This window comes from Pongo abelii, chromosome 15 (genome assembly GCF_028885655.2).
Source record: "Pongo abelii isolate AG06213 chromosome 15, NHGRI_mPonAbe1-v2.0_pri, whole genome shotgun sequence".
Lineage (NCBI taxonomy): Eukaryota > Metazoa > Chordata > Mammalia > Primates > Hominidae > Pongo > Pongo abelii.
This window is the reverse complement of record NC_072000.2, coordinates 36,976,537-36,996,161: the sequence shown is the minus strand read 5'-3', so window position 1 is coordinate 36,996,161 and position 19,625 is coordinate 36,976,537. Positions and strand designations below refer to the sequence as shown.

The window sequence follows — 19,625 nt, the reverse complement described above, 5'->3', positions numbered from 1 at the left end:
AGCCAGGAAAAAATATTGACACTTAAGAAGAAACTGAACAAATCTTATACATAAAAACCAAAAACTATTCTGATATAAGCACTTTATTCTGTGTAACAGGCTACGAATAAAACAAGTATATGTTTCCTTGTTCAAGAAATGGAAACCATAGGTATCACCAATAGGAATAAAAAAACTAAAAATGCCAAAACCAAACCAGTCCAACCATCAGATGGAAAGAAAATAGTTAAATTTGTTGTCTCTGCCTCACATGGTTTTATGACTTCAAATTTTACACACTGATATCCTGGATACTCTTAATTTAAATATCCCAATATATTATATTTTGTGTGTCATATATTATACGTAAAGTCTTAAACATACACTCATATAGACATTAGATTTTCTTAAAACATGGATTTAAGGCCAAATCTAAACAAAGAACTGAAATGTTACTTTGATGGGAATCCTATCCATTAGGAATTTCTAAAGACAAACACCACTTGGTTTTTTTTCTCCAAATTAGACCTCAACTGTCATGCTGATTATTTATTTATGTCATTTGACAGGACTAAAATCAGCCTGTCTCCAAATTTTGCAGCCATCCATACTTTTTCTAATAAGAACTAATTTTACAAGGTCCTTTCTGGCCAAGAAACTTTCAACCACTATAAACTAGTCAGACACAATACAAGATGATTAGACCAGAGTATATAGACTATGTAGCATAAACTGCCAGTTAAACATTATGGCATGCTTCATTTTAATCATGTAGCTTTCATCTTTTTTGAACACCCTTTTAGCATCTCTTGAAAAAAGAGGCTTTGAAAAAGCTGAGCTACTGCTAAACACTGTAAGCTGATGCTGCTGTACTGTGCTTTGCCCACTGCTTCCCCACCCCCAGGAAAATAAAACAGATCACCCTCAGTAGTTTAAGGTCCTATAATTGTCATCTTAAATGAGACAGCACAACTCTCTCCAGTTGAAAGGTCAATTTGAATCAGGGTTGAAATGTAATCATATGCTATATTTAGATTTATCATTATTATAATAACATATTTAGTGTAACAATAATAAATAAATGGTAGGCTAACAGAAAACTTTATGGCATGTATTATTACACATTAATTACAGGATTAATTCCTGTTAGGCCAAACACAAATACAATTAAAACAAAATTCGACATTACTGAAAAATTATTACTCACAAAATATAATATGGCACAAAATCCCAGTAAGCAAAATAACATTGGTGAGTTCCTTGAAGATGCTTGCAATAATATGACTTATGTTATTATTAACAGAAATAAGAGAAGATGTGTGAGCTTCAGAATATGTGATTTTTCAGAAAGCCTAATGCAAATTCCTAAATTTTGCCTATTAATGACCATGCTGTTTGTAAAGAATTTTTGTTTGAATATGGGATATCTTCTGTAATTAGAGCTTTTTCAATTCCCTAATAAAATGTATAATGGCAAACAAATTTGAATTAAAAGTCTTTTAAAGATTAATTTTATTTTATTTAAGATGCATTAAACAGCATGTTCTTATAACCACAAAATGTTAAAACACAGAATTGTCTTTAATAATGCAGTACAAGACTTAATTATCTTACTACACAGATAGAAAAAAAAAAAAAGGTTCAGAGCAGTCAAGAGATTTGCCAAAAGTCAAACAGCTAGCTAGCAACTAAATTTCAGGTCTTCTGACTTTCAGGCCAATGTGCCTTCCATTTCTTCCTTGGAAAAAGAAAAGAAAAGAAAAAAATTTGAGAGACAAATGTGCCGTAATCAAGTGTTAAGTTATGATAATATACCAAAACACACCTAAAAGAGTTAGTAACATTACAGACACAAGGCAACAACTATCTCTATGGATTTGGAACCACTGAGATCTTGGCAAAGACTTAAAAAGAACTCTCCACCATTCCCCCATGTTTTTGTAATTGTTAACACAAAAACCAGATTCAGCATAATTCTTAGGAAGAAAGCAAAGAGTCTTAGACAGAAGATTATCATTAAAATATTCAGAAATAAAATTTATATCTAAGAAGCCGACTCACACAACAGGTGTGATTCCCCGTTTGTCTTGAAGCTACATCAAAAGTTATCTGGTTTGCTCTTTGAAGAGCTCTTTCTTCAGCATTGTACTAGAGGTTCTAACCAATGTAATAAGGCAAGAATAAGACATTGAAGCTATAGAGATTAAAAATGAATAAATAAAACATTTATTCACAGATAACATGCTCCTATACATTAAAAAAAACCTAAGAAATCTCCAAAAAAAAAATTCCTAGAAATAATACACAAGTTAGTTACACAAACTTTCAGGACAAAAGATCAGTATACAAGAATCAATTGTATTTCAATATACTAGCAAATATTTGAAAATTAAATTAGAAAAACAATTCTATTCACAATGATCATCAAAATGAATAAACTGATAAGTAATAAATTTAACTAACAAAAGTACAAGACCTGTGTGTACACTGACACAAAACATTGCTGATAAATATTTTTAAAGATTTAAATAAATAAGAGATATGCCATGTTCACAGGTTGAAAGACCCAATATTCAAACAGCAAATCTGCTCAAACTGATCTACAGATTCAGTGGAATTTCTATAAAAACTCCAGCAGGACTTTTTATAGAAACCAACAAATTTATCCTAAACTTTGTATGAAAATACAAATAATCCAGAATAGCGAAAGCAATTTTTAAAAAGAACAAAGTTGTAGGACTTACACTACCTGATTTTAAAATGTACTATATAAAGGTACAGAAATCAAGACAAAGTGGTATTGGCATATGTGTCTACATATATCAATAGAACAAAAGAGAGTTCGGAAACAAAACCTCATGTATATAGTCAATTGATATGCAACAGAGGTGTCAAGGCAATTCAATAGAAAAAAGATGATCTTTGCAACAATGTTTCTGGAACAATTGGATACACATATGCCAAAAGTATAAATAAACAAATGTGGACATTTGAGTAAATTTTGGGCATATCATGAGCAAAAATTAATTCAAAATGGATCATGGACCTAAAATGAAGAGCTAAAAGTGTAAAATTCTCAAACAAAACATAAAATTGTTTTGACTTCATATTATGCAAAGATTTATTTGATACGACACCTGAAGTATGATCCATAAAAGAAATAAATGACAAAATAGACCTCAGTAAAATTAAAACCCTCTGTTCTTCAAAAAACACCTTTGAGAAAATGAAGACACAAACCACAGACTGGGGAAAATATTTGCTAATCATATATCTGACAAAAGATTTGAGTCCAGAGTATATACAGGCCTTTGGTAATTCAATAAGACAAAGACAACCCAATAAAAAAATGGGCAAAATATTTGAATAGAATTTCTCCAAATAAGATATAAGAAAGGCTAATAAGTACCTGAAAAGATGGTCCACAGTATCAGTCATTAACAAAATTGTGGTAGGCAGAATTCTAAGATGGCTTCCAAGATTCTCACACTCTGGAGTACAGATCCTGTACATCTCCTCTTTTGGAGTGTAGGCAATATTTGTGAATAGGATGGGATTTTACTCCCAGGATTAGGTTAAATAATGTGGCAAAGGTGAAGAGATTTTGCAGATGTGATTAAGGTCCCTAATCAGTTGACTCTGAGTTAATCAAAAAGGAAATCATCTGTGGCAGCTGTCCTAATCAGGTAAGCCCTTTAAAAGAGGGTCCAAGTATTTCCTGAAAGAGAATCAAAGTGAGAAGGATTCTTTTGCAACCAACCAGGTGGTGAACTTCCTCTGGAAGAAGCCACAAGGCAAGGACCCCTCTAGGGTGGCCTGTAGAAGCTAAGAGCAGTCCCTAGCTGATAGCCAACAAGAAAACGGAGACTTCAGTCCTACAAAATCAAGGAACTGATTTCTGTCAACAACCAGTGAGCCTGGAGGAGGACCTCCTCAAATGAGACTGCAGTCTCGCGCAAGTTTAATTTCAGCCCAGTGAGACCCTGTACAGAGATCCTAGTTAACCTATAATCAGATTCCTAACCCATGGAAACTGTGAATAAAAAGTATGTTGTTTTAAGCTGCTATGTTTGTGGTAATTTGTTACACAGCAACAGAAAAACTAATAGAAAATACAAATTAAAACCATAATGAGATACCAGTACACATGAAACAGAATGACTATAAGACAAAAAACCTGGAACCCTCATACATTGCTGGTGGGAATGTAAAATGGTCTGTTCTGATGACTTTAGAAAGTTTTGCATTTTCTTTAAAAATTAAACATGCATTTACCACACAGCTCAGCAATTTCACTACTAGAAATCTATTCAAGAGTAACAGAAACACATTTTTCACACAAAGATTTCTACATGAATGTTTACAGCAGTATTATTCAAAATAACCCAAAACAGAAACAATCCAAATGTCCAACAACTGGTAAATACGTAAACAAAACATGGTACATCCATTCAATGAAATACTTCTCAGCAATAATAAGAGGAACAAACTATAGACTGTAGTATGCTATAAGGTGCATATCATGGTTATAAGATTGCTAACAGCCAGAAGGTCCACTCAAACGTCCTGCAAGGCCTAAACTATGTGTCACTTAGCAGTATGATGCAAACTGGCCTGGGAACTTCCAACCCTGACCAAGGGATTAATGGGTCTTTATGAAAACAGAACCTAAAAGCTCTCCTTGCCCTGGAGGGAGACAAGGCCACTTCAGAACAGATGCAACTTTCAGGAAACTTAAAGCTTATCCTTACAAGAATAGTTTAAATTATCTCATGAACAAAATGCCTGACATCTGACTCAGACTCAATAGGGCATAAAAGCGGGGAGAATCCCCCCAAACTCTGAGAAATTACTACCAAGAGACACTCTCAGTCAGGCAGTCATTTGACCCCTGAATGTACCTAGCCCATGCCATTTTAAACCTGATCCTGCAGTCCATCACTATAAGAATAAACTGCCTGGATCAAATGGTAAATCTACTTTTAGTTCTTTAAGGAGTCTCCCACTACTAGGTATCTACCCAGAGGAAAAGAAGTCTTTATACAAAAAAGATACTTGAACATGCATGTTTACAGCAGCACAATTTGCAATTGCAAAAACATGGAACCAGCCCAAGTGCCCATCAATCAACAATAGGATAAAGAAAATGTGATACACACACACACACACACACACACACAATGGAATACCACTAAGCCATAGAAAGGAACAAAATAATGGCATTCACTTCAACCTGGATGGAATTTGAGACTGTTATTCTAAGTGAAGTAATTCAGAAATGGAAAACTAAACATCACATATTCTCACTCATATGCGGCAGCTAAGCTATGAGGATGCAAAGACGTAAGAATGATACATTGGACTGTGGGGAAAGGTTGGGGGATGGCGAGGCATAAAATACTGCACTTTGGATAAAGTATACGCTGCTGAAGTGATGGGTGTACCAAAATCTCAAAAATCAACACTAAAGAACTTATTCATGTAACCAAACACCACCGGTTCCCCAAAATCCTACTGAAACAAAAAAAATTAAAATTAAAAATTTGCAAAAAGAATAAACTGCCCGAACATCAGATGGTACCTAAGACTCATCTTTGACTCGAATCAGACTGAAGGTGAAAGTCATCCCTGAGGAACCTGGTTAAATAAGACTTCTGGAGACCCCCAACATGCAGACACATAAAATAACTTGAATTAACCCCCCAAAACATTACACTAAGTAAAAGCAGTCAAGCACAGAAGACTACATCTTATAAGATTACACTTACACGAATTTTCTAGAAAAGGCAGAACTACAGAGAAATGCAAAGTAGATTGCTGTTTGCCTGGGATTGTGGTTGGGGGCAGGGACTGACTGCAGGTAGGCATGAAGGAACTTTATATGATGATGGAAGTGTTTTAAAAGCTGGATTGTGGTGATGGTCGCCTGAGTATAAATTTACTAAAAATTTTCTAACCATACACTTACAATCAGTGAATTGCATAGTATATAAAACATACTTCAACAAAGCTCTTAAAAGTGAAAAAAGAGGTCATAATAAAACACTATTATAAATATGAACAAAACAGTAGGATGTTTGTACTGTGCTATAATAAGACAAAGTGAACCTGCCATACTGACTTTCTATTTCCAAATATTCACATGTCAAACACTGACTCAATGGCAAGTCAACTTTTCAACACTTCATTCATATTCAACATTAAGAATTTATTTTATAATCTACCTAAGATTTCTCTCTTCCATTTACATGATACTTTGATTCAAAATTTTCCAGGGGAGAATTTTGACACATATCCTATCTAAAAGAGGAAAATTATAGTCAAATGAGGCCACATCTCCTTCAAAACTCCTTTACTTATAACTTTTCTGATTTCTTCCCAATTGCTTCAATAAAATGGACTTGAAGCCATGCCAGTGTTTATAAGTGGGAATTAGTTAGAAGTGATGCAGATTTAGTTATGTCACATCTAGAGTATTCTACTAAAGTAACTTTTATTGAGTATGTTACATATTTTTCAATCAACTTCTTAACTGTTTGGAGGCTTTACTTAATAATGAAATGAAACCAATCCATCCAAATGAGCATACTCTCTCAAGGATTCTTCCATACTAAATGCAATGGACTCCCAGGAAAAAAAAGTCTGGGTATGAATCTCAGTTTTCACATTTAAACTTGTTAGACAACCTCAAGATAAGTCAAAATACTGCTCTGAGCCCTAGTTTCCATATTTGTAAAATGAAATTAAAAATAATACTTGACCTACTTACTTCATAAGGTTTGCATGTGGACAGAAAATGTGGCACATATACACCATGGAATACTATGCAGCCATAAAAAATGATGAGTTCATGTCCTTTGTAGGGACATGGATGAAATTGGAAATCAACATTCTCAGTAAACTATCGCAAGGACAAAAAACCAAACACTGCATGTTCTTAACTCATAGGTGGGAATTGAACAATGAAAACATATGGACACAGGAAGGGGAACATCACACTCTGGGGACTGTTGTGGGGTAGGGGGAGGGGGGAGGGATAGCATTAGGAGACATACCTAATGCTAAATGATGAGTTAATGGGTGCAGCACACCAGCATGGCACATGTATACATATGTAACTAACCTGCACATTGTGCACATGTACCCTAAAACTTAAAGTATAATAATAATAATAAAAAGAAAAAAAAAGAACATTAAATTGCTATCCAAACTCTTTGTACAAAAAAAAAAAAAACAATATAGGTAAAAGTGCTTTATAAATTAAAGTAGTATATAAAAATCAGCTCTTTAGAAAGAGCAAAAGAAAAGTATCATGAAAATGTTAAACATCTGTTTGCCAATTCCAGGGCAACTGCACAATTTTCTTCTTCATCAAAGCATATAGTAGTCACATAAACCCATAAAATTATTTCAAGGCAGTCAAAACACTTCATATGTATCATCTCATTTATGTTCCAAATATCGATGTGAAAACTACTGTTTCCACTTTAAATAGTGAAACTGGTTAAAAAGAAAAGTTAAATGACCAGTCTCAGCATCATGAAATGCCCACCAATGCCCCATTCTGTTTTCTGTCTTCAACCAGGACTGCAGATGCTCTGACTATTGTATGCATATTGTGGCCACAGGCGACAGCCCAAATCTGTACATTTTGCTGCATTCTGTATTATTTGCTTAGTAATTGAGGGAGAATTGCATTCTTCTTCTTTCCTTTGTTATCTTTACAGACAAAGTATCTAATTGTTAGAGAAATCAATGAAATGCCAATAAATATATTGGCATAACCTTGCAGGTCATTATAAAGGATTTTTTGTTGTTGTTATTTCTGAGAAAGAAGCTGCATAGTTCAGGAGGCAGTTAGACCAACCCATGTTTGCTTGGCACCTGGGTCCTAGTGAAACAATTCAACTGACTTGTAAACAGGCATGATGCCATCCAGCCATATGGGTGCACAGAGATGCTGCCAAGTGACCATGTAGAAGAATCGGAAGCGTTTGTTGAGGGCAGCAGTCCCAGTATGAGACATCCAAACAGCTGTCTACCCTGAGATTCATACGCCTGTGGTTAAGGGGACGTGACATGGTTAATCTACGTTGGATTAATTTTAAAACATAAAAATCAGCTTCCTTGGCCCCAAATGATCAGTTGTGTACGTGGTAGAAACATCTAACATACTGTCCTCTATGTATTTGCCTTTCTTCCCCTAAAACTCATGATGTATTTCTATTTAATGGCTTTCCAAGGTGTCTAACTACATTCCATGATACTGATCAAATATTTGAAAAGAAAAATAGTCTTCATAAATCCTGGTAGCCTACATCCTTAATCTGAATTTTTTAGAAATACGGCCATATTTGTCTTTGTAAAGATAAGTCTCATTATGGAGAGATGCTGGCAAACTTATTTTAGTTAAGAGGTCAAGCCAAGCAACTGAACCACACTAAGAAATTTAGTTAGCGAAAGAAATAAAATCACTTTGGGAATTTTACTACTATAATAATTTTGTTTACATTTAAAGTTTGGAGTACCCAGGGGCTTATATTACTTTAAATGGGGAGGCTTGCTCCCTGAAAGTTTTATGTAGAACCATCAAAGATTTTATTAACACATTCAGTCTAAAAAACGTAGGCTAAAACATTTTCAGCAGCAAGCACTGCAAAGGAAATTAGACAAGTAGGTGTTTTCCCCAGGTTTCTAAAGGTATCATTAGGATGAGCATTTCATCTTGGCATAGTATCACTATAGGTCAGGGAATCAGATATAAACACACTTCTGAGAGCACACATATGGACAGACAAGTTAACTTATTCTACAGGGTGGCCCTGTGCCTTATGTAAGAATATTTCACTCATCTAAAATGCAGATGTGACCAAGAAAACTGTGAAAAGTCTCTCTGAAGAGTCAAAAATGATGTCATAATGTTCAAATATTTTATTCATAGAGAAGCCCTTTTGTCCTCTGTCAGATTTTGTTTATGCTTAGCTTATATATTGTTCCAACAAGCCTAGGTGTCCGAGCTGAAAGCATATCTGAAGCAGCGAATTAAAGAGGAGTCCCAGAAACAGTAATAGCACCGAGGAGGAGTTATAGCTGACAGTAAGGGGGAATAGAAAAAAGGCGCGGGGTGGGGGGAGATAAACAACAAGAAAAAAAAAGCCCTCAAAATGCACTACAATCTAGGCCAATTTGGTATATAGTCAAAGCTGTTCTCATAGTCCAATGGTCCCTAAGGATATCACACCATATTATTTTCATGGTAATGAAATGCATACATAATGATGCTGCTAAGTCATAAAGAAAAGGCTCAATTATCTTCCACACAAAAAATTCTTTCCAAAATGATTTAAATAAAAAAGAAAAACTTTGGTGATTAAAGAAGCGGCCCCCCTTTATCCAAAATAATTTCCTTTAAGTTCCAGATAGTTGAAGTTTTCTTGCACATGTACTATATTCACATGTATAAATTACGAACAACTTTATATCCTTAAAAATGTCTCGGTACTGATGAGATCTTACCCTGTTAAGATGATTCCTGATTTACAAGCTTGAATTTCAAGAGTTACGATGCAGCATATAAAACGTTATTATAAATCGCAGCTCACTGCTATCCTAAGTACTATACCAGTTTGAGGAATGTTTTATCTCCTTCACACTAAATCACCTAAATGTAAATAGTTTAAATTTTGGCAACTTTTGTTTCCTTTTTTCCACCTCAACCTTTAAAATTCATGCTTTCATTAGAATGCATTCCTCCTTCACACCAGCAAATAATTAATTGTTCTTTATAAATAAGTAAAACATCTCTTTAAGGCTAGGTCACTGCTCAATGGAAATTATAAATTGCAAGCTTCTCTCTGTCCTCACAAACAAATAAATCCAAGAAAAACAGACTCTTTGAATAACCTTTTCCATAAAATTCTAGTCCCTGACCCTCCAAACTGAATGTTAAGTGACTATCAATTTATTTGCAGGCCTCTGAGAAGGCCTCTGGAATAGATGTCCAATAACTATAAAAATGCACCTAGGGAAACAGAAAAGTAATTTTCAGTCTTATTTTATACTTTCAGATATTTAGTACACAGTGAATAGAGTTAGCCTTCTAAATAATTAAATTGCAAATTTAATAAATTATGAACTTAAAGAATGTACTGAACTCTAACGAGATCATCAATATGGCCACCCGAGTGTTTATTATGTGCCTGGCATTACACCTGCTGCTTGACGTTATCTCACTTAATCCTCACAACAGGTCTGTAAGAGTGACTTGCCCAAGGTCACACAGGAAGTGTACTAAAATGAATCTGGAGATCATTCATTCAGAGAACACAAATGTTTTTAAGAACCAACAAATTTAAAGGGGAGGGGGAAGAGGTAGAGTAAGCATATTCATGCAGTGTTTTTTGTTGTTGTTATTGTTGTTGTTTTTGAAATGGTGTCTCACTCTGTCACCCAGGCTGGAGAGCAGTGGCATGATCTTGGCTCACTGCAACTTCTGCCTCCCGGGTTCAAGTGATTCTCCCACCTTGGCCTCTCAAATAGCTGGGACTACAGACACGCACCACCACACCTGGCTAATTTTTGCATTTTTAGTAGAGCTGGGGTTTCGCCATGTTGGCCAGGCTGGTCTCGAACTCCTGATAAGTGATCTGCCTACCTTGGCCTCCCAAAGTCCATGCAGTATGTTTTTTATTTATTCAGGTAAATATTTATTTTTCCTAATATGTGTCAAAGCATTTACGAGGGATGATAAAAGACTGCTCATTGCTACAGAACAATAATACACATTAATGTAACACTTACTATGTTCCACACATTGTTTTGAGCACTTCTCTCTCTGTCTCACGCTCACACACACACACACACTCCACTTCTAATCCTCAAAACAAGCTTATGAAAAGGGCTTACTTACTAAAAGTTTCTTTATTATGATTCTGTATTTAGAACAAGGGCTTCCCCATCACACTTAGAATAGAACCCAACTCCCACCCTGTCCTAGAAGGGCGAAGGATCATGCCCCTGCCTACCCTATCGTGCCCTGCCAACCCCACCAACCTCCTCTGAGACTATCCTCTCACTTCCTACTCTCAAACCACACTGGTTCCTTTTTCTTTCAATTCTCCTGGAAGACATCAAGTTAGTTTTCACCTGAGAATTTCTGTGTTTGCTGCTTCCCCTCAATTGCTTTGTCTCCAGACTTTTTGTGGCTGGCTCCTTCTGCTCCTCAATCCAAACACCAACCCAGAGAGGCTTTCACTGCCACCCAATCAAAAGTAGCACATCTGTCCCTGGTAGGTTACCTCCATCACAACAGCACAGGCTTCATTTCTTCATCGTACTTATCACCACGTCATGCTGGTAGTGTAGTTGCTTGTTCGCTGCTGTCTGTTCCTCCCACCCCACTCCAGCTACATGAAAGCCAGGGAGCAGGGAGAGGGAGGGGAGGTGGGGCTGGGGGTGGGGTGGTCCTGTTTACCCACAACAGGGCCTGACATGCAGCACATGCTCAACAACTATCTGCTGTGTGAATGGATGTCAATTCCATAAGGCAAGTAGCAAAACATCATAACTGAGCTATCAATTTAGGGAGTTTTGATGGTAACATTTACCTGAGTGATAAGGAATGTCCAGACAGCAGTAACATTAATGCCAAAAAAATAGAGGAAAAAAGTCCTTACATGTTTGGAACTTAAATAATATGCTACTAAAAATATCTTGAGTTACATATTAAATCAAATAAGATATCTCAAACAATTCTGAGAGGAATAATGTTGAAAAAACTCTATGTTAAAATTTGTGGGACACCACTAAAGCCATAGAGCGAAATATATATCTATAAATACAAATTTCAGGAAACACAGAAGTTAAAGGAGTAAGTATTCATCTCAAGAATTCAGAAAAGTCACAACTGGGAAAACTCAAAGGAACGGAAAAGGTAGAAAATAAAGGTAAACCCTTTGGGAGGCCAAAGCGGGAGGATCACGTGGTCAGGAGATGGAGGCCATCCTGGCTAACAAGGTGAAACCCCGTCTCTACTAAAAATACAAAACATTAGCCGGGCGTGGTGGCGGGCACCTGTAGTCCCAGCTACTGAGGCAGGAGAATCGCTTGAACCAGGGAGGCAGAGGTTGCAGTGAGCCAAGATCGCGCCACTGCACTCCAGCCTGGGTGACGGAGCGAGACTCTGTCTCAAAAAAAAAAAAAAAAGAAAAAGAAAAAGAAAAAGAAAGGTAAAAACATCAATAAATAAAATAGAGAAAAAACAGGGAAAACAAATAAAATTATTTTAATAAAGTAAACAAATAAGAATATGCAGATAAGCCTAACCTCAATAAGAAAACATAATTAAAAAGTTAATTAAAAAGATACAAATATTATTTAAGAAAAGAAAAAGTAATAACTACAGTCACAAAAGACGCTCTATACCTGAGAGGAACCATGCTCAGATCCCTTGGGGCCCAGCTCAGGCAATTTCATCCCACAGTTTCCATCATAAAATGATATCTCAACATCACTATTAAAAAATAAGTTTTTTTCCACTAAACTTCTTAAAATAAGCTTTTTATGTCCATTAAACTTTTAAAATACATCCATCATGATTATTTCCAGTGACAATAGAATTGTTGAGTATTTGGAAAACATAAAATAATGGAGAAGAAATTTAAAAGCTACTATAATCCCAGAGATGGTTTTACCATGTGGCTAGAGATATAAAACCAAAACAACTGGCAGAAAAAAAGAAACCTGATTACTGGTAGACTCATAATTATACTAATAAAACACTGGGTGGTATCTTTTTGAAATGCACTGATTAATTATTTTGTCTTAATTTCTCACTATTCGTCTTCATGCACTCTCCGGTCCAGCCAACTGCAGTAACTTTACGTTTCCTTAACATGCATGGTGTTTTAATGCTTCCATTTCTTTTACTCATCTAATTCTTTTCTGCCTGCAATAACATCCCTCTCATCTCTACCTGTTCAAATTTTACTCCTGTCTATGAAGAAACTTCCCCTTATTTCCTAGTTGGAAATAATATCTCTCTTCTTAGAATCCCTCTAGACTGCCTGGGCCTCTGCTGTGGCATTTACAGAACTATAATGTAATATATCTTTTCTTGCATGATTGTTTTCTGAATATATGCTTTAAGTTTCCTGCACCATATCCCAGAGGAACAGACCACTTCCTGTGTATCTTTGTTTTCTTCACAACATCTAACCTAGCATCAGAATTTGTATTTAAGTAATTTGTATTTAAGCCAGGTATTTAAGTAATACAACCTCTGAGGTTCACTTTCCTCATGTAGAATGCTGGAGCTAAAAACAGTTCTTACTTCCTGGTGTTGAGATTAAATAAGATTACGTACATACAACTTTTAGCCTAGCACGTCGTACATAGCATGCACTCAATATGACAGTGCATTCAATAAGTGGTGAATAAAATAATATCTAACATTGAATGAGGAAAGGTACAGAAGCCTTTCAAACATTTGAGTAATTAAATAATCAAAACCAGCTGTTAGCAAGCTATATCTATATTAACATTTTGCCAAATTGCAGCAATTCTAAAATGCTATCAATGTTTAAATATGTCATCAATTTACTATCAGCTTGCCTAGAAAAAAAGAAACACTATCATATTAAATATATACATCAATTACAACACATATTTACAATTTCAGAGACATTTTGAATTACAGAAATGCAGGAATTTCCATGCCATGTCTCTCTCCTGTCTTGTAACTCATCAACCCTTTGCACATACATCCCCACTGTTCTGAGAATAACAGTGAATGTCCACGACCACCTTGTCATGTATACCTGCTACCGACATTTCTTTGCAAACTCAGTATCTCTGGAAATTTCTGGAACCTGTGGTCCGTCTTTGCCACTGTATCAGAAACAAACTCTTGTGGTGGTGTAAGAGATCGTATTTCCTATTGCCCATGTCTGTTGGGCATTCTTCCTGCTCATATTCCTTTCCAGTGCCACAGCTTTTGAAAGTTTTGACCACTTCTCTCTAAATTATACTCTTACTGTATTGATACTTATATTGGCAGTTAAATTTTCACGTTTTATAATTTGCAAACTGTTTCTGCATATAATAATCCATTTAATTGTCACACATGCACAAAAAGCTTGGGAGATTTAAAAAGCAAACGAAAACAAGCTTTATTGGTCCCCATTTCTCAGATAAGGAGATGAAGGCCCTAAAAAGACTTTCTAACTTGCCGAAGTTGACAGAGCTAAAGTATAAAAATAGCCAGGTGTTCTGACTCCAAATACAATGCTTTTGTTTTTAAAATTTGGTTCCACCTGTTCTCTATTTTTTTCTGCATTCTCTGTTTCCTTTACTGACTTCTACTCCCTTCTGAAGCCATAATTGTTAATGCTTATAATACTTTGTCTCTCTGCTTTTTTCCTTTTCACTATAGCTCTAGGCTTTAAATATAATCTCTGCGTGGATGAGCCCTGTCTCTGTCCTGCACTGTGGCTCATTGTTTCTCACTCTCTCTGGAGATTTCCATTCATACACTGTATGATGGTGTATACACCATCACCTTAAATTAAGGTATCATCACCTTAAATTAATAGAATTTACTCATTGGGGGGAAAAAGCAAATTCTAAAAACCAAAACAACTGTCTTATTTTCTAACCACCATAACAAATAAAACAGAAGTTTCCATCCTATTCTTGAATACCCTAATTATTTAAGGAAACTCTTTTCTCCATTCTTGATCAAACATTTTAAAGAACACTAATATAACTATACTTTGGTAACTGAAAGTCTATAGTAAAAAATAACTTCAAAATATTTGAAAAGGTGATCTTTTGCCATCAGATTGGCTTATCATAGGATGGTTACCAGAGGCTGGAAAGTGTAGTGAGGAGCTGGGGGCAGAAATAGGGATGGTTAATGGGTACCAAAAAAAACCCAGATAGAATTTGAATAAGACTTATTATTAGATAACACAACAGGGTGACTATAGTCAATAATAACTTAATTGTACTTTTTTTTTTTTTTTTTTTTTTTGAGACGGAGTCTTACCCTGTCACCCAGGCTGGAGGGTAGTGGCACGATCTTGGCTCACTGCAACCTCCACCTCCCGGGTTTCAAGTGATTCTCCTGCCTCGGCCTCCTGTGTAGCGGGATTACAAGCTCCCACCACCACAACCAGCTAATTTTTGTATTTTTAGTTGAGACAGGGTTTCACCATGTTGGCCAGGCTGGCCTCGAAATCCTGAATTCAAGCGATCCACCCACCTCGGTCTCCCAAAGTGTTGGGATTACAGGTGTGAGCCACTGTGCCCAGCCAGTTTTACATTTTAAAATAACTCAGAGTGTCATCGGACTGTTTGTAACACAAATGATAAATACTTGAGAGGACAGATACCCCGTTTTCCATGATGTGATTCTTTCACATTGCACACCTATATTAAAACATCTCATGTACCCCATAAATATACACAGGGACTATGTGCCCACAAAAATTAAAAATTAAAATTTTTTTAAAAAAATTGGTTCATCAAACCCTCCCAGCTGCTCTGGTGCTCACTCCTTACATAGCCACTATCCACACACCAGTATATAGTTGAAAGTGACAGTCAAATTACTTAACTACAGATGACTGCACCCGGTGGGCATGGCCACCCAGAGTGTACCAGGTAAATATCATCCTTTTTCATGCTAATATAACTAACTCAGCACAACCCCAAAAGACAACTTTAGAACTAAACAAACAATAACAGTGATGAGCTGTAACATCCAGGGCTTTGAAAATCATGGAAACGTAACATATTTTGAATTTTTAAAAGAATCCTACACTGAGAATCTATTATTCTCAATCATTACTCTAAATATGATGGTAACAAGCACACACACACACACAAAACAAGTATTCAGGAGTTCTCAAAATTCTGGGAAGCATCAAAGAAGGACACCACAAGAGGCATATATACTACATAAAACTTCTAATTCAAATTTTGCTGTAGCTATAATTAACTATCAAAAGTAAAGAAACAGAAATCTCTATTATTTCATTAAGTTTTCTATCGCTATGAAATCTTATAGCATAAAACAAAATTTTAATGACAACACAATCCCTGTAGATAATCAAAAGATTTTCACAGTAATAAAACAGGTTAGCTTGCAAAACGGTTCTGTGTTTGGTTCATCATATGATACTATTTAGGGTATATAATCCTGAAAGGGCAATCCGATAATCACACTAGAAGCAATTTTGTACAATACTAGTGCTGAAAAGTCAATTTAACTTTCCAGCTTTATAAGACTTTGTTATTACTATTGTTAATTATTTCTCATTTAATGGGAAATTGGCAAGAAGGTCCCCGACTGTCATTTTAAATCTGCAGTAATATCATGTGAAGCTTTTCGTCCTTATTCCCAAGTCCTGGATTATCAGAGTTAAATGGCAGATCCGGCGTTACAAAAGCTCAGGGGCAGGCACTGTTACACAAATTGCCAATTCAATTAACAGTGTGCAAATGCTCCACTGGCAGACTGCAGGAAGGACAGCCATTTTGGCAAGTGTCATTCCTAATTTATCAAACTGTCAAACCTTCCACTCAGGTGCCTGCGGTCACTGTCTGCTTCTTAATGCTACGTCGTAAAAGCTGCAGGAACCATTCTTGTAGCTTGACAAGGCACAATACTCAAAACTGATTTTAAAATCAAATGTACAGTTGTCTTAATTATTCTCAGTATAAATGATGTTTTAATTACAAAAACAGAGTGGGAATATTATATCAGGAATGGATACTAGGTTCACATAGGAAGAAGAGAGCATGCTACCTGCCTGTCTTGAGAAGTGAGAGAGGCAGAATAATTTATACCAGAATGATTTATTAAGCTATAGCAATTTTTAATTTTACTAAATAATGGCGTAAGCCTTTTTCCTCCAAATTTATACAGCATTACTTCTTAATGCAAATTGAATGGTAAACTTTTCTCCCTATAGTTGTTCCCATGCTTTTGAAATCATCACGAGGAGTGTTACAGCAAGTGACACTTGTATTCTAAGAGTCCTTTTCCACCACACCCTTCACCTTGATTCTAAGTGTCCTCATTTACATAATTCCTCATACATTGATGCCCCATTAAAATTTTATAAGAAACATAACATACAAAGTTGTTACCATCTTCCACGTATTCACTAGTTCAACTATTTACTGAACATTGTGATCAGTGCCAAAGAGAGTAGAGGTAAAAAGTTGTTTGGAATGACTGATTGGAATATTTCAGCAAAAATTTTTCTCTGCTACTTATTTGACATTCTTAATAGTCAACAACCATTACTCGGAGAATATTAAGAAGACATCCAACAAAGAGGAAAGAGATTATTTTCATTATGAAATTGTTTCTTTCTCCACAACATTACTGAACACTCTGTAAAGTCAAGAGAGGAGGTGTGAGGGGTGTAAATAAAATATGTAGATAAACGAGACAACAGCTCATAGTCTATTAGGCTATCCCAGAGGGGCCTTTGGGTGAATAGTCTTGGAGAGCCTGATGTGCTGTAAAGCATTCTTTCAACAAATAATGATTGAGAACCTATACGTGCCAGGTGCTACTGTAAGCCAGGCAAACTTAAATGAGTTACACATGGCCCCTTTCTTTGAGGAGCTATGTCTTAGTAGAGAGAAGTGATGGTGACCTATGAAAGAGAGGAAAGGAACTTAATTTATAGGCAGAACCTCTAGTACTAGGTAGTAGCATTTTCTGATTAGGTAAGTCAGAAAAATCTCTGATAATTTTTATCAAGAGGGTCAGATATACAAATAGGCAGAAAGTACCTATATCTCCATGGTCAGAGTAGAACGCCACCTAAGGGAAAGGATGTCCTACACCAAAACACCTCTTCTATAACCTGAAATTTCACCATTACCAAGTCATTCCTTTGGATCTATCCATCTTTGGGTTTTCGGTTCATCTACTGTAGTTTTATCAATCAATTATTATGAGCTCATAAAAACTTTTAGTTAGAAATGAGATGAAAACAGGGCGAGAGCTCAGGACTATAAAAACAGAAATTTAAAAAAATAAATGTTTAGCAAAAAGGCAAGGATGAGGGAACCTCAATGACAAACAGACTTCTTTAAAATTTTGCTTAAAACAATGTTTACCTTTACACACACACACACATACACACACACAAATATGTATGTATGTAACATATACATATATACACAGAGGACACACACACCCGTACTTACACAAAAAAATTAGCAAAAACGCAATTGCTCAGGAATGCAAAAAGTAGATCTGAATACCGGTCTTATAATTTGGCAGCCAGTTTACAGATTCAAAAATACAATTAAACCTTCTACAATTCCATTACCATGACACATCCACCTGGGCAGATGCCTTTAGCCAAGGGATACTGACAGAGGCAATGGGAATCAGATGCCTTTAGCCAAGGGATACTGACAGAGGCAATGGGAATCAGATCCAAGGGATACTGACAGAGGCAATGGGAATCAGAAACATTTCACAGCATCAAACCCTGCCGGCACTCCAATTCACTGAAGAGCATCTTGATTTTATCACTGCCAGTAATTTTCATCAGTCTTGGTCCAATCTGATCAATAAACCTTTAGCTAAGTGTCTACCATATTCATGGCACTATATTAGGGAGCTGCTATGGAGGCACAAAGGTCCTTGTGCTCAGAGGGCTTATATTTCTACTGCTCTGCAAAGCAAACCCATCTCTGGCAGGACAGGCCCCTTCCCTTCTCACAAAACCCGACTGGCTCATTCAGTCCTGCAGATTTGTCAGCTGCCTGTGGAATGCCTGCCACCTCTTATCTGTCTAAATTCTTTCTGTTTCTCAAGGCTACTCATAGAATTTTTGTTTGTGAGACTAGTAACAAAGTTGATTTTTGCCTGTGTCTTGAGAACTTTCCAGTTATTGGACAATATCATCTGTATATTGCCTTGTGTTACATAAAAACACCTAAATAAAATAATAATAGAAATAGTGACTTATATTAGAGACTTACATATTGAGCACCTACTTTGTGCTCAATACGTGCATTAACCCACCACCACACACAAAAACGCTGGGATGATCATTAACTCCATTTTATAGGTGAGGAACTGAGGCTAAGACCTGCCAAGTCATCTGTTCAAGGTGACTCAGCTAGGAAGTGGCAAAGCCAAAGGTGAGGCAGTTTGGCTCCAAATCCCATGCTGTCTTTCTGCTGTGTTATTACATAAGCCTACGGACATCATGCGTATTAACCCCCAAATTTCCCCAAGCAGAGTATAAGGGCCACATTGTTCTACTCTTATTCATAATGGGACTGGAGAATAATAATAGAGATATGCCTTACCCAGGTTACTTCAGGAGTTACTGAAAAAGCCAAAAAGATAACCTGGAACACCCTATTTCCCATTGTTTCCCAGCCCATAGTATCTCTTGAGGATAAATTCCATCTTATTTTGAATCCTATTCTGTACTGGTCAACTCTAGAGTATCTACAAATCTGTACAATCTTGCCTTGAAGTTATTTTGAACTAATTAAGCAGAACGGGCTCTAATCATTGGTTGATATTCCTTGCTATCTATTATTTACTTTTATTCCCCCATGAAGCCTGATATCTGGTAGGAAGTCTTTTATACTAAAAT

General features: G+C 36.1%; 1 protein-coding gene across 15 annotated transcripts in view; it reads right to left on the bottom strand.

Moving 5' to 3' along the window:
* Positions 1–19,625, bottom strand: part of NPAS3 (neuronal PAS domain protein 3) — an 876,176-nt gene that overhangs the window by 468,344 nt on the left and 388,207 nt on the right. The gene's annotated exons all lie outside the window — the stretch shown is intronic.